The 25,321-nt window shown below is 34.6% G+C and overlaps 2 long non-coding RNA genes across 4 annotated transcripts in view; one reads left to right on the top strand and one right to left on the bottom strand.

The window, feature by feature from the left end:
• LOC140615144 (uncharacterized) overlaps positions 1 to 10,957 on the top strand; it is a 46,390-nt gene extending 35,433 nt beyond the window's left edge. For both annotated transcript variants that reach the window (XR_012015825.1, XR_012015824.1), the window contains one exon: positions 10,698 to 10,957. This is a non-coding gene — a long non-coding RNA (uncharacterized lncRNA). The remainder of the gene's footprint in view (positions 1 to 10,697) is intronic.
• LOC140615146 (uncharacterized) overlaps positions 1 to 24,994 on the bottom strand; it is a 30,269-nt gene extending 5,275 nt beyond the window's left edge. Inside the window, exons 1-2 of one of the 2 annotated variants that reach the window (XR_012015833.1) lie at positions 24,915 to 24,970; positions 10,524 to 11,085 (exon numbers count right to left, since the gene is read on the bottom strand). This is a non-coding gene — a long non-coding RNA (uncharacterized lncRNA). Of the gene's footprint in view, positions 1 to 10,523; positions 11,086 to 24,914 lie in introns of those variants that run through there. The other variant, XR_012015832.1, reaches the window with a different exon arrangement.
• Between the last annotated feature and the right edge of the window lie 327 nt (positions 24,995 to 25,321).

The following is a 25,321-nucleotide window of genomic DNA, read 5'->3' on the forward strand; positions in this document are numbered from 1 at the left end:
TACATGTCAAGGAGGGGTTACAGTCAGCCTAGGAAAACATGTTACAGAGAAGGCAATTTCTTTTAATGTATGTGCATCAGGGTTTAAGGATAGAGAAATATAGAATAAAGGCAATCCTCTACTTACCATCTTTTATAACAAGTCAATGAGTTGTATCCTGTCTGATATATCAGGCTTATGTGAATTAAAATATTATAAGCAGAACAAAAACTAATTGATCACTTTTAAATATACTAATAAATTTTAGATCCTAAATCTTTAAGACTTAAGCTACTCATTGTACTACTGAATGGTCATGTGGCTCTATTTAAAATAAAGTATAATTACAGGTCATTCAAGTCCCATTGGGTCTTTCATGTTTAAATATATCCAACTGCAGAATTTAGCATATGAATCATAGGATACCTGTTCTGCTTCCCCTGCAAGAAAAGTTTTTTTTTTTAAAGGTAAATCATAATGAGTTCTATCCCATTACAGCACTCTATATTAAATCTATAATTTGAATGTAATAAAGCTGATAAGGCTCTAAAAATAATCAATTGAAGTAAAGTAGACTTAAAATATTTTATCTCTCTTCTTATTTTACAAACTTTTAAATTTAGCAAGACCATTTGGCCTAGATTATTCAAATATGTATATAAATTATTGGTTATATTATACACAAAGTGTATAATACACAAGATGAATAGGGCCCTGCATTACACACAGGAAGTGTGAATAGAATAAAATAAACCTTGAAAACAAGGATGAGTGGTCACATTGCAAAGTGAAGATAGAAAACCCATGAGAAATATGGCTGAGGATCACCATAAGCTATACACCATAAGATATTGTTGATGCCAGGTTAGAGACACTTTTTATTGAAAGTAGCAAGTTGGGGGGGAGGGGTGCCTGGGTGACTCAGTCCATTAAGTGTCCATCTCTTGATTTCAGCTCAGGTCAGGATCTCAGGGTTGTGAGACTGAGCTCCTTGTCGGGGCTCCACACTTGGTGGGTAGTTTGCCTGAGATTCTCTCTCTGCTCCTCTCCCTGCTCATGCTCTCTCTCTCAAATAAATAAACAAATCTTTTTTTAAAAAGTAGAAAAATGGACAAAATAATTTTATAACTTCACTTTCTTACATCTTTTGATCTTAATGGTAGCTTTCTCTGAAGGATTCCACTTAAATATATACTAATTGTGTAATTTTTAGGAGCTCTTTAGTTATTTCTTGAAAAGTTTAGGTTCTTAAGAAAAAGTAGGGTAGTTTTAGCCATGGCAGAGTAACAGGTATTGATTTATTCCAGATTTAAACAAGTATAAAATTAAGTAAAATTCATAAGAATTTTCCATTCACTAGACAACAAATAGCAGAAAGTTATAATTTTTGATAGAAGGGAAACACAAAGTGAGTTTCAACCTGACCTTCTGCCTGAGGACACTTTCTAAACTACAGCACAAAACTGTGAACCAAAACAGGTGTCAGTAAGACTACTGATTTCAGTGAAGAGAAGTAGCTCAGGGCTACTGAGGTAGGTAGTATTCGTGGGGCAGGGTTTTAGAAAAGAAGAAGAGGCTCAGAGAAGCAGTACAGAGTCTGCATGGAGATTTTGTCAGAATATTAAATGCATATACTTAAATGAAAATGTTTAAGGCTCAGCAAACAACAGCTACCACGAATCTTTGAGAAAAGCATATATTCTGAAGGTTACACCATCCTTGGAGACAGTAGACTTCTCAGAAGCAGAAGGAAGGGATTTCACTAAAGACAGTTGATAGCTCAAAAAGTCCATATTAGCAATAGTACTATTCAACATATGCTTTAACAAAGCCTGAAAACAATCCTTGGGAGATCAAGCTGATCTATTACTAAATGTCCTGCCAGATCAAACATCAAACTAATTGCTATCAGAAAGAAACACAGATCTATGTGCATGGATAACTTGTGATGACTGGAATGTATATGTGAAAATATAAAATTATTTTTCCTGTCTCTTATTTGTTTTTATAAAAGACAAATGACCAAAGGAAAAAAAAATAAATGAAAATGTGCTGTGGCATTTTTTATGTATATTGAAGTAAAGTGCTTTTACTATAGAAGTAAAATACTATAGAAGTAAAGTGCCTTTACTTTACATCTACATACATAAAGAATATAGCATAAAGAATGGACAGAGTAAATGGAAGACCTCTGTTTTGAATTTCTAGTTTCTACATAGTGATATAATATTCATTCGAGATATATTTTAGTAAGTTAGATGCATATAGCAAATCTTAGAAAAACACTAAAAAATAAGAAAGTAAAATGAAAAAGCAAATAAATGACATAAAATAGAATGCTAAAAATGAAATAGGGCAGTTGAAAATGTTCTGTATGATATTTTAATGATGGGTACATCTCATTATACATTTGTCTAAACCTATGGAGTTTACAACTCCAATAATAAGCCCTAATGTAAACTATGGACTTTAGGTAATTATGATGAGTCAATAGATTTTATCAGTTGTTACAGATGTACTACTCTGATGGATGTTGATAATGGGGGAAGCTATAGAGACATGTGGGCATGGAGTATATGGGAAATCTCTGTACCTTCCCCTCAATTTTTCTGTGAACCTAAAAATTGATCTAGAAAAAAACAGTCTTAAAAATGAATAATCAAAAAGAAGGTAGAAAAAAACAAAATAATTAAGAGTTGGAATAAAGAATAAGTAAAAACAATAAAACAAACTTACACTCAACAATATCAAAGTAATCCCATTAAAAGCATAAAATAAACTAAGCACACAAGTTAAAAGGCAGATTTTAATATTAGTTAATAAGAAGCAAGATCTAACTACTTCTTAAAACTGACAAATTTTACTCGTCAAGATATAGATAGGTGAAAAGAAAAATGATAAAAATAATATATCATAAAAACTCTTATTCTGAGATACCTGGAGTGGCTACATTATGTTCAAAAAGGGATTTTAAAACATAAATTATTACCAGAGAAAAAGAGGGCATTATAATGAAGGGTTAATTACTCAAAAATACATAACAATCCTTTAAAAGTATGCACTTAATAAAAGAACATCTATATGAATAAAAATAAAACTAACCAAACTAAGGAGAAATTATTGGATCCTGAATTGCAAATTTTAATAGTCCTCCCTCAATAAATTAAAAGATAAAACAAGTAAGTAAAAAAGTAGTAAGAATACAGAAGATTTAAACAAAACACAATCTAATCAAGATAAACTTTTAACTTACAAGATAAAAACTGAAAAATACACATTACTTTTGAGCACAAATGGATAACTCACCAAAACAAACTATACTGGGCTATAAAATAAATCAGTATACTTTAAAGGATTGAATTCATACTAGCATATTTTCTGACCATAACAGTAGACAATGACAAAAACATGATGTAGAAAAATCACCACATATTTGAAATTAAGCAACATATTTTTGAACAATCCATGAGCCAATGAAGGAATGACAGATGTAGTTAGAAAATATTTTAAATAGAGTGATACTTTAAAGACAACATATCATAAAATTAAAATACACTTAAACAGTGCTCACAGGTCAATCCAAAGTCTTAAATGCTTATATTAGAAAAGAGGGAAGTTTGAAAATTGCAGTTACACTTCCATCTGTAAAAGTTAGAAATGAACACATTAACCCAAAGCACCTAGAATGAGTAAGCAAAGTAAAACATTAAAAAAAAAAAGCTGTTTTTTAAAGATCAACAATACTGATAAATTTTCTGATTGATAAAAAGGAGAGAAACAGAGGGGAAGGGAATGAACATTCTAAGTTACAAATCAGGAAAAAATGAAAGGATAACTCTCAGCAAATATTAAAAAAGGGTACATCACTAGAAATCATACAGGTATCAACTGAATAATGAAGAAATAATATGAACAAATTTCTGCCAAAAGTTTTTGACAATTTAATTAAATGGATATATTCCTTAAAAGACATATATTAGCAAAACAGACTCAAGAGGAGTCAATAGAACTAAATAACCAAAAATCTACTAAGGAAAGTAAATTCATTATAAAAAGCCTTTCCACATTCATTAAAAAAAAAAAAAAATCAAAGCTAGATTGCTTCACTGGTAAATTCAATAAAACCCCTAAGGAATAAATACTATCAGTCTTACAAAATACTTAAATAATAGTATAGAAGCTGATTTTACGATACCAGTGATACCCTAATACTAAAATCTGACAAAAATATTATAAGAGGAGAAAAATAGAGGCCATTATATATAACACATTGAATATAAACACAAAAATCATTTTAAAATATTAACTTTTTGAGTATAACAAGTGGGACATATCCCAGAACTGCAAATTTTATTCAACATTCAAATATTAATTTAACTAATCTTTTCAACAGAATAAAGGAGAGAAACACATTAAGAAAATTTAAGTTAATGCAGAAAACATATTTCACAAAATCTAACATTATCTAGATTAAGTAAAAGAAGAGAAATAAGAGAAATAAGACCAGGAAAACAAAACAAAACAAAACAGGAAAATAGAGTAAATAAATGAAATGATAAGGTATTCTTTAAGATGATCAATAAAACTAATAAATCTCTTAGAACGATGATCATAAGAGAAAAAGAAAAGTTATAAGTTACTAATATCAGGAATTACTGGGGTAGCATCATAACACCAAGCATATATTAAAATATATATGTATTATATATGTTATACATATATCATAAGGAATAGTATGGCAAGTTTTTGCCAATAATTTTAGCAATCTAGATAAAATAGACAAATCCCTTGAGAGATATAAATAAAATCCCTGGAGAAAAAATAGATAATCTTAACAACCCTATAATTACTAAAGCAATTAAAGTTCTAGAAGGCTTCACTATTAATTTCCACCAAATATTTAAAACTTCTCTGAAAATTCTACTAGAAAATTAAAGATAAGGTAATATTTCCTGTTGATTCTATACAGCCAGCATTTCAATATTGAAAACTAAGAAAAGAAACTAAATCATGAATATAGATACAAAAATTCTTAACATATTTAGTAAATCAAATTCAATATGTAAACAATAACTACACCATGATGAAATGATATTTTCCATAAGAATGTAAGAACATATGAAAACCAATCAATATAATTCACATATTCTTGAGTGAAAAAATGATTATCTCCTACGTAAGAAAAAAACATTCGAAAAAATTCCAACATCTAATTCTGATAAAAATACAACAAACTAGAAAGGTTAAGAAATGTACTGAACTTAGTAAAGGAAATCCATGAAAAATTTACAGCTGACAGCTTGTTTCCTCCAAAGATCAAGAAGATTACAAAGATATCCACTTTCAGTGTCTTAGAAGTTTTTATCAGTGTAATAAGGCAAGCAAGTGGAATAAAAGCACGTAGGTTGAAAAGGAAAAAAAAAACTATTTTTATTAGAATATGCCATTTTTATCTATGCAGAAAACCATTCGGAAATGAAATAGATAAGTGAATTTAGTTAGATTTCTTAATGCAAGCTTATTATATAAATTCAAAGATTTTTTTACATGTTGTAGCACTTAACAATTAGTAATTGAAATAAAAAAATCAGTACTATTTACAATAACATGAAAAATAGGAGATTCTTAGGTACATACCTGTCAAGAGACACATGACCTGTAGGCTGAGTGAAATAAGTCATTTTTAAGTGATATTAAAGAAAACCTAAGTAAATGTAGAGATACACCAAGTTTAGGGGTCAGAAGACTCAATATTTAGAGATGTCAATTCTTTCCAAACTGATCAATAGATGCAAAGTAATGCCAATGAAAATCCAAGTATAGGTGTTTTTATTTTTATTTACTTATTTATTGTTTGTTTGTTTTATTTAGTATAGGTGTTTTTAATATGAAAATGCAAAGGACTATAATTACCAAGAAAACACTGAAAATGAAGAATAATTCAATAATTTCAAACTTCTCACACAGTGCTAGTAAGAATGTAAAATGGTATTAAAACTTTCAAAAACTGTTTAGAAGTTTCTTTAAAAATTAAACATACATCTACTATATGACCCAGCCCAGCAATCCAACTCATTTCACAAGAAAAATGAAAGCATATGTCTAAGCAATGACTTGTATAATAGTGTACATTGCAGGTTTACTTATTACAGTCAAACATTATAAACACTGCAAATGTCTATCAGTTGGTGAGTTGATAAACTATGGCACATTCATACAATGGAATTGTCAGCAAGAAAGGTAAACTACTGGGCAGCCCTTGTGGCTCAGCGGTTTAGCCCTGCCTTCAGCCCAGGGTGTGATCGTGGAGACCAAGGATCAAGTCCCACGTCAGGCTCCCTGGGTGGAGCTTGCTTCTCCCTGTGTCTGTGCCTCTCTCTCTCTCTCTCTCTCACGAATAAATAAATAAGATATTTTTTAAAAATCCATAAAAAAAGAAAAGAAAACTGCTGATATGAATAACAAAATACATGAATCTCAAAATAATTGTGCTGAGTGGAATACACATTGATGAATACGTGTATAACAATTTCTAAAAATTATCAAATTAATCTATAGTGAAAGATCAACAGTTATCAGGAGGCACTGTGGTGGCATTAAGTGGGCAAAAAGAAAAGGACTCCAAATATGTGAGGAAAGTGAGTCTTAAAGACACATTAATTAACTTGATTGTGGTAATATTTTCAAAGGTGAGTATATGTATCAAAACTTATCAGATTTTACATATTAAATATATAGTTTTTATATCTCAATATATTTCTATAAAGCAATACAAATTATACAGTTAAAATAGGAGCAAAAGACAGAATTCTTAGAGATGAATTTAAATAATTTTTCACAATGATTTTATAAAATGCTCTAGAATGACATATATTTAATAACCTCAACTGCTATCACACATGTTTTATAAATATTAATATGAGGTGGGTCATAGACATAAGCCTAGAAGGCTAAAATTATGAAGTGTCTAGAAGAAATCATAGGATATTATCTTTTGGGTTTTGCAGTAGGCAAATATTTATTAAACAGAACAAAGAAAGCACTAACCATAAAAAATAATATATTAGACATCATAGAAATAAACACTGTCATAAAAGACATGTTTAAAAGATGAATAGGCAAACCACAGATTGAAAGAAATGTTCTCAATATATATGACACTGGACTAGGGCTGAGAAAAAAGAAAAACCCTCTTACATGTCAAAAATAAAAACTATTTTAAAAAATGGGTAAATGTTTGACCAGATACCTCACAATGTACTTTATATGAATGGCAATAAAGCCATGAAAAAGTGTTCAATAGTAATTGAAGAGATACAAATTAAATCAATGAGATACCATACATTTATTGCTAAGATAAAATAAAACTAAACCCTGACATCACCAAATATTACAAGGACATATTTGATACAACTGAGTTTTTTTTTTTTTTTTTTTTTTTAAGATTTACTTATTTTGGGGAGAGAGAGAGAGAGAGAGAGAGAGAGAGAAGGAACCAAAGGAGAGGGATAAAGAGAATCTTAAGCAGACTCCACACTGAGCACAGAGTCCATGGTAGGGCTTGATCTCACAACACCAAGATCATGACCTGAGCTGAAATCAAGAATTAGTTGCTGAACCAACCAAGCCACCCAGGTACCCCTAAAACTGAGATTCTTATATACTGGTGGGTAGGAGTAAACCAAAAGTAAACCAATTTGGAAAAACATTGGAAGTTTCTTATAAAGTCATACATATATCTATCTCTCAATCCAGGAATTCTTTTCATGTGTATTTTCTTTTTTTTCCTTAAAATTTTTATTTATTTATTTGAGGGAGAGAATAAGCCACAGAGAGAGGCAGAGTGAAAGAGAGAGAGAGAGAGAGAGAGAGAATGAAGCAGATTCCCTGCTCAGCAGGAAGCCTGATGCAGGGCTCAATCCCAGGACCCAGAGATAGTGACCTGAGCTGAATGCCGACACTTAACCAACTGAGCCACCCAGGCACCCCTCCATGTGTATTTTCTTTTAACAAATGAAAATGTATGTCTTAAAAAAAAATGGACACAAATTTTCATAGAAATTTTATTCCAGAAGTCAGAAACTGGAAATATTCCAAATGCCAACAGAGAATGGATAAGATTGAGGTGTCATACAAAAAAGTAGAATTCATCAACAAAAAGATATGAACTACCATTATGTATAATAATATAGGTGACTATGTCAAATTATAATGAGCAAAATAATTCATATACAAAAGAGTACATAAATTATGATTTCATCCTTCTAAAATTCTAGAACAGATAAAATTAAACCATGGTGAAGATATCTTAATGGTGTTTGTCCCTGAAAGGGTGTATGATTGACTTGGCAGGGACACAAAGGATGTTTCTCTTGTGATTTAAATGTTCTATAACTTGATATGAATGTATGTATTTTTAAAACTTATCAAATGTCAATTATGGTCTGTGCATTTGGCTAAGTATAATTTATACTCCAGGAAAACAGATTTTTGAAATATTACATATTTTTCCTCATATTTAAAAAATTCTAAAAATTCTAAATGGAGTTTTAAAGCTTTTAATTATGAATAAGGAACTAACATATTGGTCCCTAGCTTCAATTTATATACAACAATAAGCCTTATTTTTACATAACTTCGTACTTCCTGATTAGAGAGTACAAGTTATTGGAAGTATAAAAAAATCATTAGAAAATTGACTTAAAAGTCTGTAATCCTGGCATGTGCCATCACAAGAAACATCTTTTTCTTCAAATTTATTTGAAATGTAATTGACCAAAATTCTTCAATTATTTCCTTCATTGTTTTTGTCTTTTTATTAATAATATATATACATATTTAAATAAATCAAATAATTTAAAAAGCTTCTAAGAAAAAAACAATGGTCTCTTGCCTACTCTTTTCATCTCCCAAAATATGTGTATTGCTACTTCTTGAATTACTTACTATAGATAGATTCTATTGTCTATTATCTTTTTAAAATGCTGAGAGGCTCTCTTTCTTGCTTACATAAGCCATCTATACTTCTGCTACTCATACCTTCCTACTATTCTTTTTAAAGTTTTATTTAATAAAGTGATAGTTAGGACTTAGGGTATTATAATTGTTCATCTATTTATAACTATTGAATGATTTCTTTCTTGAATTATTTAGTTTATTCTGCAATTATTTATTTCGTTTAATTTTTGTACATATCAGCTAAAACTCCCCTCAATATACTTCAAAATATTTTTCAACAGTTAACAATGCTTTCTTTTCAATATCTAAACCCACAGTTTTTAAAAGTTTCATTCTCCAACCAACTTTTGCCCCCCTCTCCTTCCTGTAGTTAGCTGTCCTCTAGCAGCAAGTTTGAAAAGATGGCTCTAAATGTCCAGAGGACACATGATATCCTGGAAAGTTGCTGTTACTCTCCTATGCTGGCTCCCATTTCATGATTCCAGATCTTACTCTTTCATTCTCTAGCATCATCTTTCCATTCTCTTTGTTTTTGTAAGTTAACAATTTCTTTATTGCCTCCTGTAATTTCAAATCTGCTTGGGGGAGGATAAAAAGGTAAGCACATATGGTCACTAAACAATGTTTTGACAAACTTCCTGAATATGTGTTTTGTATCATTCGCTATCATCGTTCTCTTAATGAGTAAAATACCATCTCTAAGAACAAATGCATAAATTATTTTGATAGGTTTTGATGCATGAAAAATAGCAGTCAATCAAGGTTATGGAGTCAAAGGACACAGAACTACTCATTATCTCCCAAGCCAACCTAAAAAGTGTCCTGAATCCATTTTTACGCATGCTCATTGTTACACTATTTGTACTTTATTTTAAAGGCAATTAATCCTTAGTAGAAATATCTGGAAACAGTGATCTATCATGATATTTTTATAGAGAAATACATATGATTAAAAGTAATTAGGCAATTACAGGCGACGTGAATGTTGTGCCCAAGATTACATATCCGAGAAACCACAGAGGAGCCGACACCGATGCAAACACATGAGGGTTTATTTACAAGCTGGAGCTTGGGTCCAAGTGTACCCGACACACTTGGACCCCGAGGTGGGTTCCAGCTTAGTATTAAGGGCTGGTCTAGGGGACCTCCAGAAGGGGTGGAGCAATTCCTCAAGTTCTGTTTACATTTTGATATGGGGCCTTCAAGGGCATTGAGCTCTGTTCTCATTCTGATATGGGGCTTCCTAGGGTGTTAAGCTGTAAACTTTTTTTTTCCCCCTGTAACTGAAGTAATGTAAATTTCAGCTCTTATTCACAGGGGCCTGAGACTGTACTTGTGCTAACGCTGAACCTAAGGTGGAATGGCCTTAATTTTCTTGGCCTCCACAGTGAACATAAGCACTTTCTGTTTGTTATATCCAAAATTGAATTAAAAGTTTCTATATTGTTGTTTAGAAAGGAGGCAAAGTTTTGTAGGTAAAATGATTTTGAATTACAAAGTATCACTCAAAAATGGAAGCTTGTCTATGTTCAACACTGAACAAAAATATTAATGTCATTAGCTGGAGTGATCTGTCTACGCAAATGGAAAATAACATGCTAAAACTTTATTTTTTCCTTTTTTGGCAAAGAGATGGGTATAACAGATAAGGCTTGAAAGGCAGATAAAACTGAGTCACTGCATGAAAAAGTAGTAGAACATCTCAACTACCTCCATTTTGACTTCAGTCTGTACTGTGTATGCGATTATATTCTTTTCAGCAGGTAAAAGACCTGGTGGGCCAACCATCCCATAAGAGAACCCAAACTAAACCTTCAAGCTACAGGTACTATGCTGGCACCAGCAAGAACCCCTGTGATTGACCTCAAGACAACGATGGACCTGACCTGCATGTACCCACCTATCTTGGCCCCACATTCCCCTTATCTAAATCCAGAAGTAGTCTCATCATTTTGGAGACAGTCTTTGAGATGTTAGTCCCAGTGTTGACCTCATTGCAAATAAATTCCTTTTTGCTTCATCACCAGTATTTTCTTTCTCTTTGGATGATATATATCGCAGAGAGTGGCCAAACTTGGCCAGATGCTCTTGTTCCCTTGGGCCCCGGTTACAAAAGGGGTAGGCAGAGATAAATAGGAGCTTGATAACCTAGAAAGAAATAAGAGGGTACCAGTACCAAGACCTCAGGAAGTTCTGGAGGGAGGAGTGGCTGCAACTTGACAGAAAATAGACTATTGATAACAACTATAATTTCAAACGAATTTCAAATGCATTTCCATTTTATTATAAATACAATTAATTGATTTACCGACCAAAGGTGGTTTTGAGATATGTGACTTTATCTGAAATACATGAATTTGTAATCATTAGTCCTTTCACGATTGCGTGCAAAGCCTTGTGCTATTTAGAAGTTAAAGAGCTAAATAATAAAAATCCATATATGGAAATGTTATAATATCCATGTAATTTAATTTTTTAGAAGAATTAATTCTCAACTCAGACCATTGAAAAAGGAGTGTAGGTGTTGTGCCCAAGATACATATCCGAGAAACCACCAAGGAGCCGACACCGATGCAAACACAGGAGGGTTTATTTACAAGCTCGAGCTTGGGTCCAAGTGTACCCGACACAGTGGAGCAGGGACTTGAAGTGGGTTTCAGCTTAGTTTTATGGGCTGGTCTAGGGGAAGGGCTGGAGGAATTTCTCAAGCTCTGTTTACATTCTGATATGAGGCTTTCAAGGGCATTGAGCTCTGTTCTCATTCTAATATGGGGCTTTCTAGGGCGTTAAGCTGTAAACTTTTTTCTTTTTCCTGTAACTGAAGTAATGTAAACTTCAGCTCTTTTTTTTTTTTTTTTTTAAGATTTTATTTATTTATTCATGATAGTCACACAGAGAGAGACAGAGAGGCAGAGACACAGGCACAGGGAGAAGCAGGCTCCATGCACCGGGAGCCCGACGTGGGATTCGATCCCAGGTCTCCAGGATAGCGCCCCGGGCCAAAGGCAGGCGCCAAACCGCTGCGCCACCCAGGGATCCCTGTAAATTTCAGCTCTTATTACAGGGGCCTGAGATGGCTGTACTTATGCAAACGCTGAACTTAAAGCGGAATGGCTTTAATTTTCTCGGCCTCCACATAGGGACCAAGAACAGGTTGCCTCAAGACCCCTTGGCCACTTGGGCTTGCAGATTATGCTTGAGCTGAAAACAATCCAGGCCTGAAAGACTCTGGAAGAAATTTTGACCACTCCTCTCTCTCACTGACAGGCCTAAAAGAATTTAGGTAGAGAACCCACTCCGGAAGAGAGCTATTTCCATAGGTAACTATATTTTAATATGAACTAGGGGACATCGGGAGGAATTTAGCAGAGTCTGTTTGTCAAAATTGCCCTCCCTACACCATTGTTTCCGTATGGCCCAGAAAACATTTGCTTACCAAACACTGACTCTTTTTCATTTTCCTGTGAATTGCATTTTTCCCCTTAAGTCCTCAGACCCATACTGTAAGCAGAGTTGAGTCAGGGGAAGTATTTTAACCCCCAGCTATTTTTCCTGATCTTAGCCTTACAGGCTATACTTATTGCAGAACTTCCTAAGAGATGTGGGATTATAAAGAAATGCAAAAAACTCAGTAGTTAAGGATTTTAAGGGAACAAAGGGAATGCAAAAACTAACAGTCTCTCCCAAGTCAGGAAATAGTCTCACTGTGTCAAAGACAATAAATCAATGGTAAAAACTCCCAGTGCTGGTGCAAAAGTGCTCTTTCCTTACCTGAGATAACCAGCCAAGACCCCATTCCAATTTATATCGGCCCTTGGAGCATGCTCTTAGTCTCTTCTTGCAGAGAGTTACCTCTGCTTCATTAGAATGTTAAAGGCTCCGCCCTAGGAGGAACACAGGCTTCATCAACATAACACAGGATGCATGTTTTTAAAGTATTCCTGTGCAAACTGATGCCCGCCTTTATGGCCTTTATGTGCAGTGACAAGGTTGTCCTTTCTGAATATTTATCCTAATCCTAAATAATAGAAACTCACTTGGGCTGCCTGGGTAGCTCAGTGGTTGAGCATCTGCCTTTGGCTCAGGGCATGATCCCAGGATCTGGGATCAAGTCCTACATCAAGCTCCTCTCACAGAGCCTGCTTCTCCCTCTGCCTGTGTCTGCCTCTGTGTTGCTCATGAATAAATAAATAAAATCTTAAAAAAGAAAAAAAAAAAAAAAAGAAAGAAAGAAACCACTCACCCTTGTCCAGGAGCCACAGCTTTGGCAGTTATTTCCCGTGATCTCTTTATTTGCTGTAAATAAAGTTTCTTTTATGTGACAACTCCACCTGATGTAGTCAGTCTCTCTAACTCATGGAGGAACAGTCATGTTAGTTGGATTATACTACCCTCCTCTTAGTTCGGTATGACATATATATACCTTGTTTTGCCTGTCTTTGGAATTTTATGTCTCTGTGGATTCTCTTTACTTGTGAAATTTGATTTTTCTCCTGGTAATCTGTTTGATGTCCATTTAATTTTTAGTCCAGCTAGAGCTTGGAAGGGCAGAGAGTGTTCTTCCTGCCACATAAAAATATTGCTCCCTGTTCTGCAAATTTAAAGCAGAGATAGAAGAGAGAAGCAGCTGCCCAGAGTACTCAACAGGAAGACAAGCTGACCAACTTTCAATGGGCAGTAAGGCCATTTCCAGGAACATATAACAAGTAACTAGTGACAGCATTTTGTGCAGTATATTGGCAGGATCAAATATATCTGATAAAAGCTCTAAATTAAAAATAGAAAAATTAAGCAACTGCAAATAGTGAATTAAAAAAAATAGCGTAGGCACCATTATGAGAGGCATATCTAACACAGAATTTTGGTAGAACAGATATACCAAAAACTCATGAAACACAAAGAATATAGTCAATAACAGTGGGTAATATAAAGAGAAGGTAAAACTGGACCAAATAAAATGCAAACATTCTTTTATTCTAACAGTTTCATAGATTTATTGGAGGAAGAAGAGAAATTCCTTTTATACATATATTATTGCCTTGTATAATTTTGTATAAGTTAATTATATAGAAAACTAGATATAATCATCAATTTGCAGAGAACAGACATCTTCAATTAGTCCTTAAGTCCATGTTCATATATTTCTGAGATCCTGTTATAGTCAGATATCTGTACTAGATAGATGGAATATGTCTATTGGCATATGTAGATTCATGCGCCAAAAGTGTGCAAAACTAGATGAACAATCTAATATATGAGAAATTGCTCCGATGAGATGTACTTCTGACGAGATGTTCTATGTTGCACATAACAAAAGCTGTATTTATTTTTAGAGTCACAATCATCCTACAAGTCAGAAAGCAAGGGTGATAGGCAAAAATCTCAGGCTTGGTGACATCCCATAGGTGGTGGTTATTGTCTATGTCTTTCTTTTATAGGCAGGGTTACTGAACTACACAAGAGTAGTGAATTCACAGTTGAGCCACAAAAATTGCTGGAGTCAGAGAGACAGACAAAGTCAGATTATAGGAAAGAATGCTAAGGGTAGGTTCCCAAATTGAAAAACTGCACACTGAAATTGAATACAATCTATATCTGGAGGATTTAGATGTGAGTCTAAAAGTCACGGAGTCAAGAAATTGGATAGGTAGAGGGAAACTATGCAAAACTGGGGCAAGCACAAAAGGCATATTTTCTTAAACAGATGTCTCAAATCTTGGCTGGCAAATCACAGTTTTCTTACATGCCTGGCAAATACATGTTAAAGGATGTTTTGTAAAAAAATAAAAATAAAAAAATAAAGGAGGTTTTGTTTTATTTTTATTATTTTGAAAAAGATTTTATTTATTTATTCACGAGAGACACAGGCAGAGGGAGGAGAAGCAGGCTCCATGCAGGGATCCCAATACAGGACACCATCCCAGGACTCAATCCCAGGACTCAATCTTGGGACTTCAGGATCTCACCCTGAGGCCAAGGCAGATGCTGAATCCTTGAGCCACTCAGGAGTCCCTTAAGCTAGCTTTAAGAGATGTCACTTAGCACCTATTAGGGTGGGTATTTTTACAAAAAAAAAAAAAAAAAAAAAGATGCAGAAAATAATAAATGTTGGTGAAAATGTGGGCAAATTAGAACCTTTATGCATTGCTGATGGTAATGGAAAATGGTGCCATTGCTATAAAAATAGTATGATGTTTTCTCAAAAAAATTAAAAATGGAATTACCATAGAACCTAGCGATTACACTTCTGGGTAGTATACATACAAAAGAAATGAAAACCGGGATCAAAAGATATTTGTACAGCCAGTCACAAAAGGACAAATATTTTATGAGTCCACTTACATGAGGTACCTAGAGCAGTCAAATTCATGGATATATAGAGTAGAATGGTGGTTGCTGGGGATGGTGGGCGGGGAGAAATGGAAAATTAGTGTTTAATGGATACAGTTTCAGTGTGAGAAGAGGAAAGTTATAGATATGAATGGTGGTGGTGACTGTACAACAATGTGAATGTTCTTGATGCTATAGAACTCTACACTTAAAAATGGTTAGAAATAGTAAATTTTATGTTTGTATATATAAAATTACAATATGAAAAAAGAAATAAAATATCACTAACATTAAAAAACCCACCTAGCAAACATTAGGTAGATCTAAGTTTATGGACATGAGGATTTAAAATATATAGTTTAATATTTTAAATTGTAATACATCATGCTATGATCTTATTTATGAAGGCCCGTGCTATATATGCTTGTATGATGTTGCTTACCACTTGTTCTATTCAGTGCATTTGAGATCTGTTGATGTCTTGGTTCAGAAAGAACTACCTTGTTTTGCTTTTAAGGGGTCAGTGTCTGTTACTGCCTGACCAATTAGGTGTCCCTAAGCAAAATATAAAGCATGTCCATTTTAGCACACAATCTGATGCCATCCAAATGACTATCCCAGTCTTTTTTCCTTACAAAAGTCTTTGTTCTAAGCAGTCATTACCCACAAAGTAAAAGCAGTATGCAGAATACAGTAGAGGATTTTGAACAATTTTTTAGAACAAAAAAAAGACCTAGTCCATATTTAGAATTCTGGAACCTCTTGGGGGTCGTGTGTGTGTATGTCTGTGCATCTGTGTGGTGAAGAGAAGGGAAAGAGATGTATATAGTTACTATTCGGGATTCTTGCCAGCCTTTCTCAAGAGCTCTGCTCCAGGTGGATGTGGTACTTCTACATCCTTCTGTAACTTCTATCTAGTCAATTCTCTTTATTATTTGATGCATAAAAAGCAACGAAATTATACTGGTGGAACTACTTAGAAAGCGGACATGGTAGGTACAGTGCTCAAAGCCATATTGAAATTCATTTTATCATGGATGCATTTAAATAGCATTTTACTTTGTGCAGGAGAGGCTTAAGTTATCAATGTTTCATTCATTTTTAAAAATAAATAGGTCAGGTTTTATTTATTTAAAAAATATTTACAATATCGAGTGGCATTTTAAGAATTTTCAATGATAATAGTCAATAAAGAATAATTATATCAATTGGCTTGCACATATACCCTCCTAGATATATTGGATAGAGTCCTTTTCCATATGCTACGAAATTAATAAGTAGTTATTGAGTACTTAATAGTCAGCAAAAGTTCTCCTGGTCAATTCTGTTCGTCAGTTAAAATACAAAAGTAGACACAAGACAAAGAAGTTGTGTTATGCACAGCAAGGAACAAAGATTTAAGGTCCTGACTACCTAAAGTATATAGTCTACTGGAAAGCATGATATTGAATAATAATTTACAGAAGTAATTTAATCTCATGAAAGATAAAGAATAGCACTTGAGAAGACTATCTGATGAAACCACCTATTTAATACAGGGAGTGAGAAGTGAGTATACATGAGAAAAATTATATCTTCCACTCTCAAAAATGGAGCAAACATAGGAGGAGTTAGCCAAGTACACATATCATGGTGGGAGACAGGGAATGTCACAGACTGACAGATTGGCAAGAACATGCATAGAAGCACATTGGAAATGTTTTTCACATGGATCAAATATAATTAACAATATTACCTATTGAGATAGAAAGTAATAATATGCCATAGAAAACTTCACAGGAGTCTAAGTGCCAGGTATACCTCTTTACTCCTTCTGATGAAAGAAAGCATCCTGAGGGTTTCTTCCTTGTTTCACTTAGTGTCTTATACCACTGCAGTTTGAGTGACTAGTACTGTGATCAGTGCTAAGAAGCACCCTAAGGGACAAGAGAGAGACCAGGCAGCTGAATAGTGGTCTAGCATCCTTCCCAATAGAAAGATGACATTTTTAGAAGCAATCTGAAGGCACTACTTGAAATGGTTCTTGGCTGGAAGGCTCAGAAATGCCTAAAACTCTTTTCAAGTAACAGTGACTACCCCAAAAGATTTCTCAGAGCAATATAAGAAAACAATGCATGCTTTCATTCACTGATATAAAATATGTATGGAATTTTCACTGTATACTAGGCACTATTCCAGATACTGGGGATAGAGGGCTGAATGCATTAGATAATCACAAAGAATAAGTAAGGTGTCTCATTATTGTTGGGCACACTTACATTTATAACCCAAAAAGTGGAGCTCTCTGATAGTCTGATGAAAAATTTGATAATTAAGGTTATTTGGTTGCATGTAGCAGAACATTATTCTGATTAACCTAAGGAGGTGCTGAAGGGGACTCATCTGCATAGCTTTCAAAAATAAAGAGATGGACCATCACACTTTGGGAAAATGACAAATTGGAGACACCCCAAGGATCATATTAGCACAAGCTTCTGAATTATGTCTCTAAGAGACTACTACCAAATAACTCAGTTCAAACTATGTTCTGCCTCTTTATACCTATATTTAAAATTAAATTTTCCAGAAAAAAATATAATTGGTTCAGATTGAGTGAACTCAGTTCAGAAAGACACATCTCTGGGCTTGACAATTGCTTTAGAACCACATAGAATTGCTAAAGAGCTCTTACCCACATAAAGGGGTATGTAGAAGGAAGGGGAAGAAAAGAGGACAGCTAAACACATCAAACAACTGATGTTCACTGCAAAACAGCTTAGCCTAGAGGCCTACAGAGTGCTACACAGTGTGGCTTTCCTACTTCACCTCCTTTTGCTGCCAAGACACAAATATGTAGTGGAATCCAGCATATGGATGAAATATTAAGAAGAGTCAAAGCAGATATCATGCTGAACAGACCTGCTCAGAGAAAGTACTCAGGGCTGCACTGCATATCTAGCTGTGTGGAGAGAAGCATAAGTCATGAGCATTAAGTCATACATTCATTTACTCTTTCAGTGAATTTATGGAGTGATTAGTCATTGGCATTGGGGTTGTTATCTGTAAACAGAATGAACAAGATGCTTAATGTCAGGGAGCTTCACAGGGAGCAAAGAGAAGATTCTTGGGCCATCTGCAAAGCTTACCAAGCCATATGCTCTTATCCTTTCTTATGGTAAAAGGGTAGAGAAAACAGAAGAGGATGATTAAGAATGATGACATGTTCTAACCTTTGCCTTGGCATCAGAGTGAGATGGAAGACTCTAAGAAGGAAATAAAAACAGTGTTCAAATATATGTGCCTTTAGTAGTTACCTCACCTAGTAGTAAATATGACCAAACCAGCAGAGGGGGAGAAGTGGATATGGATAATGATGGATATTGATATGCTTAAATAAGCTTTGTGAAGGGTGAGGGATAGGATTATGAGTATAAACTATACACAGAAGAGTGGGTCATTATCACATGTAGGTTGTATCCTGAAAGCTAAATTCATTTCTGTTCTCCAAGAGTCTAACTGTACACAGATCCAGTGTCTGTAAGGCTCTAGAACTATCTCTAAGGTAATTTTGCTTCTTTACTTATTCACATGTAACTCAAATTGTCACCAGCTTCTCCAGTCTAACCCTGCCAAATACCTCCCAAGCAATTTCTGAGTTTTTGAAATATTGCCTGAAGACAATCCTAATCAAATCCCAAAGCATCCTCTGGTCAGAAACTCATCTTGCCCCTGCATGGCTATCTCTGCCATAACCACAAGTGATTCCGGATAGACTACTTTTTATTTGGACAGCAGTGACTTTCACTGGTCTCCTCGGCTCCTAGCCCACTGCAGCTCTGGGAAACAATCATGCCTGTGTTTTCCCACAGAACTGAAAAGACAACATTTTACCTTGTGAAAAGACTTACTTGTGGTTTAGAAATAATAGAAATATAGACAAAGGACTACTCAAAGTCACCACAGTTGAAGGCCATGAGCTCAAACTGATCTCAGAGTCCTACATCAGGTTGGCTGCTTTTCTAGCTTCTGAAATATCTTCAGATGAAATATGGCAGAAATCAAGTCACTACCATGAATACTCTGCCACCTTTACTCCTCAGATCCCAAGCTCAACTGGACCAGAAGAAAGAGGGGATCTTTATACCCTTCAGTCTAAGATCCAACGCTTCTATGGATTGAGAATTCACTACTTTCTAGAATGATGATGGTTGTAGCCAATAGAAGGCATTATCCCTCATAAATGTGAAATCAGGCTTCACAAACTCCAGAAATGATAGTCTGATACCACATTTATCATCCTTGAACTTATTAATTGCAAATAATACCAAATATGAGATCTCATGGTATTTAAAAAAAAAGACCTCACAGTATAAATTTCATAATGCTATAGCCAGTTTTGGGAAGCAATATTAGATAAGGTTAAAAGACTATGAAGTCAAGTTCCTTAGTTTTGAGTCCTGGCTCTATGGCTTACTAGATATGTGACAACACACACCTCACTTCTCAGTTTTCTCATTGTAAATTAGGGATACGATACCTGTTTTATAGAGTTATTGAGGGAATTAAAAAGATTAATGTATGAACTTAGTCAAATTGTACTTAGTACTATAGTGTGGCTGTATAATAAGCATTATGGGAGTGATAAGTATTATTATTATTGTTATAACTGTTTTCTTCTCTTGCATGAATTGATAAGAAGTTTAGGATTTACACATTTCCTATTCCTTCTGTAGTCTAGTTTTTTTTTTTTTTTTTAAGATTTATTTATTTATTTGGGGGGGGGGGGTAAGGACAGAGGGAAAGAGAGAGAATCCTGAAGTGGATTCCCCACTGAGCCCAAACCTGACATGGGGCTCAATCCCAGGACCCAGAAATCATGATGAGCCCAAATCAAGAGTTGGCCGATTAATGGACACACTCCTGCTGTAGTCTAGTTTTGGCTCTGACAGCTCCTGTGCAAAAGTTTGGACATAAATCCATATGTATAACCCAGAAACAAATAATAATTTTCAGGCATGACAAATTTTAAGTCCATGGGGCACCTGTATGGCTCAGTGGTTGGTTGAGCGTCTGGCTTTGGCTTTGGGCAAGGCATGCTTCTTGGGGTCAGGGCATGATCCTGGGGTCCTGGGATTGAGTCCCACATCAGGCTCCTGGTGGGGAGCCTGCTGTTCCCTCTGCCAATGTCTTTGCCTCTCTCTCTGCATCTCTCATGAATAAAATAAATAAAATTGTCAAAAATTAATACATTTTATGTCCACATTTTGGAAAAGAAAAATGATTATTATACAGAAATATAGTCTGGCTAATATACCCAAGTTACTTTATCAAACTACATTTAAACCTAAGTTATAGCATCAATATTGGGTGGCTGCACAGCCTACAAATTTTTCTTATAGAAAATTTTGCAAGAAGTATTTGTCTCACATCTTCATAAATAAGGAAGCTCAACAATTCAATACTTTTAAGAATCAAAGAAAGCTCTCTCCCAAAATAAATCCCATTCTACGGAAACTGCTTTACAAACATCCACATCAATAGAATTATCCTCATCCCAAAGCCTTAGCAGTCTCCTCAGATCTGAGAAAACTTTAATGTGAGTCCCTCTCTGGGCACCCAGTGCAAATTATACAATTTCCTCATTCCATCACCTTCTGTGTATGTTCCTTCCTTGTAACAGAGAAGGCCCTCAAACTTTTAAAGCCTTTATTTGCACATAAGGAAACTAAGGCACAGAGTGGCTAAAGTGAGTTGCTCAAGATCTCACAGGTAGTAAATGATAGCATCATTATTTGATTCTTTGGATTCCAAATTCAGTGATCTTTGTCCAGGTGACTCTCCTTAGGAAGGTTTGTATTATTTTAAATTGTAACGCAGATTTTTTTAAATTAATTTATTTGGGGGGGGTAGAGGCAGAGGGAGAGTGAGAAAGAATCTCCTGAGTGTAGAGCCTGCTGCAGCACTCAACATGGGGCTAGATCCCACAATACCAAGATCTTGACCTGAGCGGAAATCAAGAGTCAGTCACTTAACTGACTGGGCCACCCAGGTGCCCCCAAAACTAGTTGTTTTTTATCTCAGTTCTACACATAAGAAAAGTGAACCTCATGGAAGTAAAGTAACCTGCCTAAATTCACATGGTTGTTAAGCCTTCAAATGAAGTATATTCACAAATATTCCCTTTCAATGTCCCTAAATATACGTGAAAGTTCGCCTTGTTAGGAGAAAATTATTTGATCTTGGAATAGATTTACTCTTCCATGTTATATGGGTAAGACACATGGTTTTGACCCCATGAGTGCAGCCCTTTAATTGAATGACATACTCAGTGAAATTCTTCATTGATCATTACTGGTGTGAATCTGGTATCATTTTATATTGAGCCCAAACCACTCACAGAGACTGCTTATTAGTTGGGTGACCATATAATTTATCATCTAAATCGATGCTTTCACGAGTAAAAGTGATGCCATTAATAAAGATATCGGGACTGCAGAATTAACTGGGACTATCCCAAGCAAACAAGAATGCATGGCTAACTTTTAAGTAGCCTATGAACAAACCATTGGCTTGCAATAATGACATTGTTTCTGGTAAGGAAAAGGCATGGTCATTCCAGGACCAAAAAATGAAAAGAATCTTATATTATGGAGGCAGATACCCCCTGGCAAGTTTCATCAAACATGCTTTGTTTACCAAAAGAGCAGGCTTCATAATTTAATCATAAGTACTTCCATTCATCACTAATCCCCTGAAGAACAGAAAGCTCCTGAAATGTGTTTTAATAATAAATATTTTCATGTAGCTTCAATCTCCTCACTTCTCCATTTATCTGGTCAGTGGAATCATAATGCTTGCCTTGTTAGACTGTGAATAGATTCTTCTAGCCTGTCTCCAGCCATGTGTTTACTAATTTCTTCTTGCTAGATGGCCTGCAGAGCAGAGTCCTGATTTCAAACACTATCTCCAAACAGAATGGCAGTGGGGGGCCAAAGGAATCTACCAAGGAAAGCATATCTGCAGGATGTTTAAAAAAAATTATAATGGTCTGTCTTGATTTTGATGCTAATCTCATGTTAAACCCTACAGTGTTTCTTGAAAATAATGGCATGGAGATGAATTAAAGGAATTTTACTCTCCCTAGGACCTTCTCTTCCTTGTTAATGTATTTATTAGTACTACACATTTAGGATTTATTAAACTGTTTTTAAATATTAAGCTGAAAAGATTGGTCTGTCAATTAACTGAAAACTTGAACAGCAGGCAACTTTTATTCCAGTTTGTATCACTATTTCTTTCATACGAGTTTAGCTGAAGGCAAAATTGTGGATTCAGCAAGACTTTTTTTTTTATATTCATCTAGCCTCTTTCAGTGCCTGTTTCTTCCACTTTATGTCTTCTAGGGCTCTTACTGTTACCTATGGTTGCAAGATCTTGGTCCCTCTGCACTGTCACGTGATAATTTCATTAGTTCTAACTAATATAAGTCGAAGGTACTCCTCCTTCTTCACATTTTTAGAGTAGGCTCTTCAAGTGTCCAACTTCCACCAGTGAAACAAATCCCTGAGAGTGAAATTTCAGACACTTGTAGTAAGTACTGCCAGTAACCTCTGGAAAGCTCTGTTACAAACCATCATTTTTATACAACGGAGGTGATACTTGCTCGTTAAACAGATTTGTGTAATTGGCAAGCACTGATGATTTGCAGATCAGAGGAGGAGTCATACAGGGGACTGAGACGGCTTTCCACCCAGAGACAGATATTAATCAAGAGCAGTTATGAGAGACACAAACCAGAGATAAACCACTATACTGTGAGGCTTCTTGAGAGCAGAGGGTATGTTTTACATGTGCTTTCTATCTGTCTTTGCAACTGGCTCAATGGTGAGCACACCTAATTCACTCAGGATTTATTTGTACGCGTGGTTTTGTTGTGTTTTTGTGGGAAAAGGAAAAAAGGAAAAGTAAATGGCAGAGCTGGGATTTGAACCAAAGCCTGTGATTTTTGCCATGAAATCTCCATATAAATTGACTATCGTGAATGGATTGCTTTTGTTGTTTCCCTCCTTTTGTCACCTCCTTATGTACTTATGAAAGAAACCAAGATCAAAACTCATCACTCTAAAAAGGTGATCTGTAAAAACATTGTTTCCTTTTTACAAAGAAATTTTCAAGTAGATGGCCTAAGGAGTTTCTATATTGAATATCAGCTTGAATCTTGAGCTTTTGAGCTTTTGAGCATCACTTGTCCAGTGAGAGAGGTCTGTAGCATATAAAGAATTGGTGAATGAGTTTCTGATACACAAACTTTCCAGTTTCATCAAGAATAACTGTAGTTGGTTCTTCACTGTTGGCTGATGGTTGAATGAATAAATATATAACAGAGGCTGTTATAAAAAATGTGATAGTCATTCATTCTGTTCACTGGTATTTGCACTTTTACTATCTGCAGGTATATTTTAGGATTATCTTTCCCCACTTCCTTACAGATATGGCACTTAGCCAATGAAATGTGACCTAAAATATGTTCCCTGGTGACACAGTCACCTTTAAGATTCACTTTCTGGAGCACCTGAGTGGCTCAGTATTTAAGCATCTGACTCTTAATTTTGGCTTAGGTCATGATTTCAAGGTGGTAAGATTGAGTCCTGTGTCAGGCTCCATCCTTGGTGTGGAGCCGCTTAACATTCTCCTTCTCCCTCTGCCACCCCCTTCCCCACCATTCTCTCTCTCTCTCTCTCAAAAAAAAAAAAAAAAAAAAAAGAGAGAGAGAGAGAGAGAGAGAGATAGATTCACTGTTTCTTCATATTATCACAGTATTAGAGAAAGATGCCAGTTGGTGGGGAACCTGTCATTTCATGTTCCTGAGTGAGGATGATGTGAAACAGTCAAACTGTAATGAAAATGTATTGTGAATCTGAAAGAAGCTTTTGCCAGTTGAAGCTATTTGTTGTCTAGTCAATTCTGATATCCAGTATAGATTCATCAGAAACCAAAGTTAACACTACCTTTAATTGAACTACCAAGTCATTTCTATCTAAACATAATAGGAAGAGAAGTTCTTGCTATGAAGAGAAGACCCAGCAATTTAATTCCAATTTCCTTCCAAGTGCTATCTACTCGAGCCCCTTGAACTACAAAGTCATTTCTAGCTAAACATAAGAGGAAGAGAAGTTCTTGCTATGATGAGATGACCCAGCAATTTAATTCCAATTTCCTTCCAAGTGCTACCTACTCTATCTCCTTGTACGGCAATTAAAAAAAAAAAAAAAAGAAAAAAAGAAAAAATGCCAAATTGGATTTAAATATATATATATATATATTTATTTATTTAAATATATATATTTATTTATTTAAATATATATATAAAATATATTTATTTATATTTTATTTATTTAAAATATTTATTTATTTATTTATTTATTTATTTATTTATTTATTTATCTCACTTGAATTTTACAGCAATCCTATAGATTATACCTGATAGGTATTTTTTAAATTAACATCTTATAGAAGAGTTTTAGATTTATAGAAAGCATATGGAACATAGAATTTATAGAAAACGTATAGAACATATGGTTTATAGAAACTCCTTTCATAGCCCAGTACATTTTTTAGAATTAATGAAGCAATACTAATACATTATTATTATATTTTATTCAGATTACCTTAGTTTTTCCCTAGGGCTATTTTTCTTTTCTAGGATCCCATCCAGGATATTCTATTTCAATTAGTTGTGATGTCTCCTAGGTTCCTTTCAGATGTCATAGTTGCTCAGAATTCCCTTGTTTTCGATACTCTTGGCAGTTTAGGGGAGTTAGATATCTTGTGGGATATTCCCTGGTTTTCTGTCCCTGATGACCTGAAGTTTTTCTCATGACTAGACTGGAGTTACACATTTTGGGGAGGAAGGTTATAGAAGTAAAGTGACACAATCGTCACATTGTAACAAGGGCACATTCTACAACACAGCTTATCAGTGTTGACATTGATTTTGATTAACTAGCTGGGGTGATGCTTGTCAGATTTCTTTCCTTTCTATATTGGGAATAATTCGAATGTATAGTCCATAGTT

This window comes from Canis lupus, chromosome 23 (assembly GCF_048164855.1).
Source record: "Canis lupus baileyi chromosome 23, mCanLup2.hap1, whole genome shotgun sequence".
NCBI classification, from domain to species: Eukaryota; Metazoa; Chordata; class Mammalia; order Carnivora; family Canidae; genus Canis; species Canis lupus.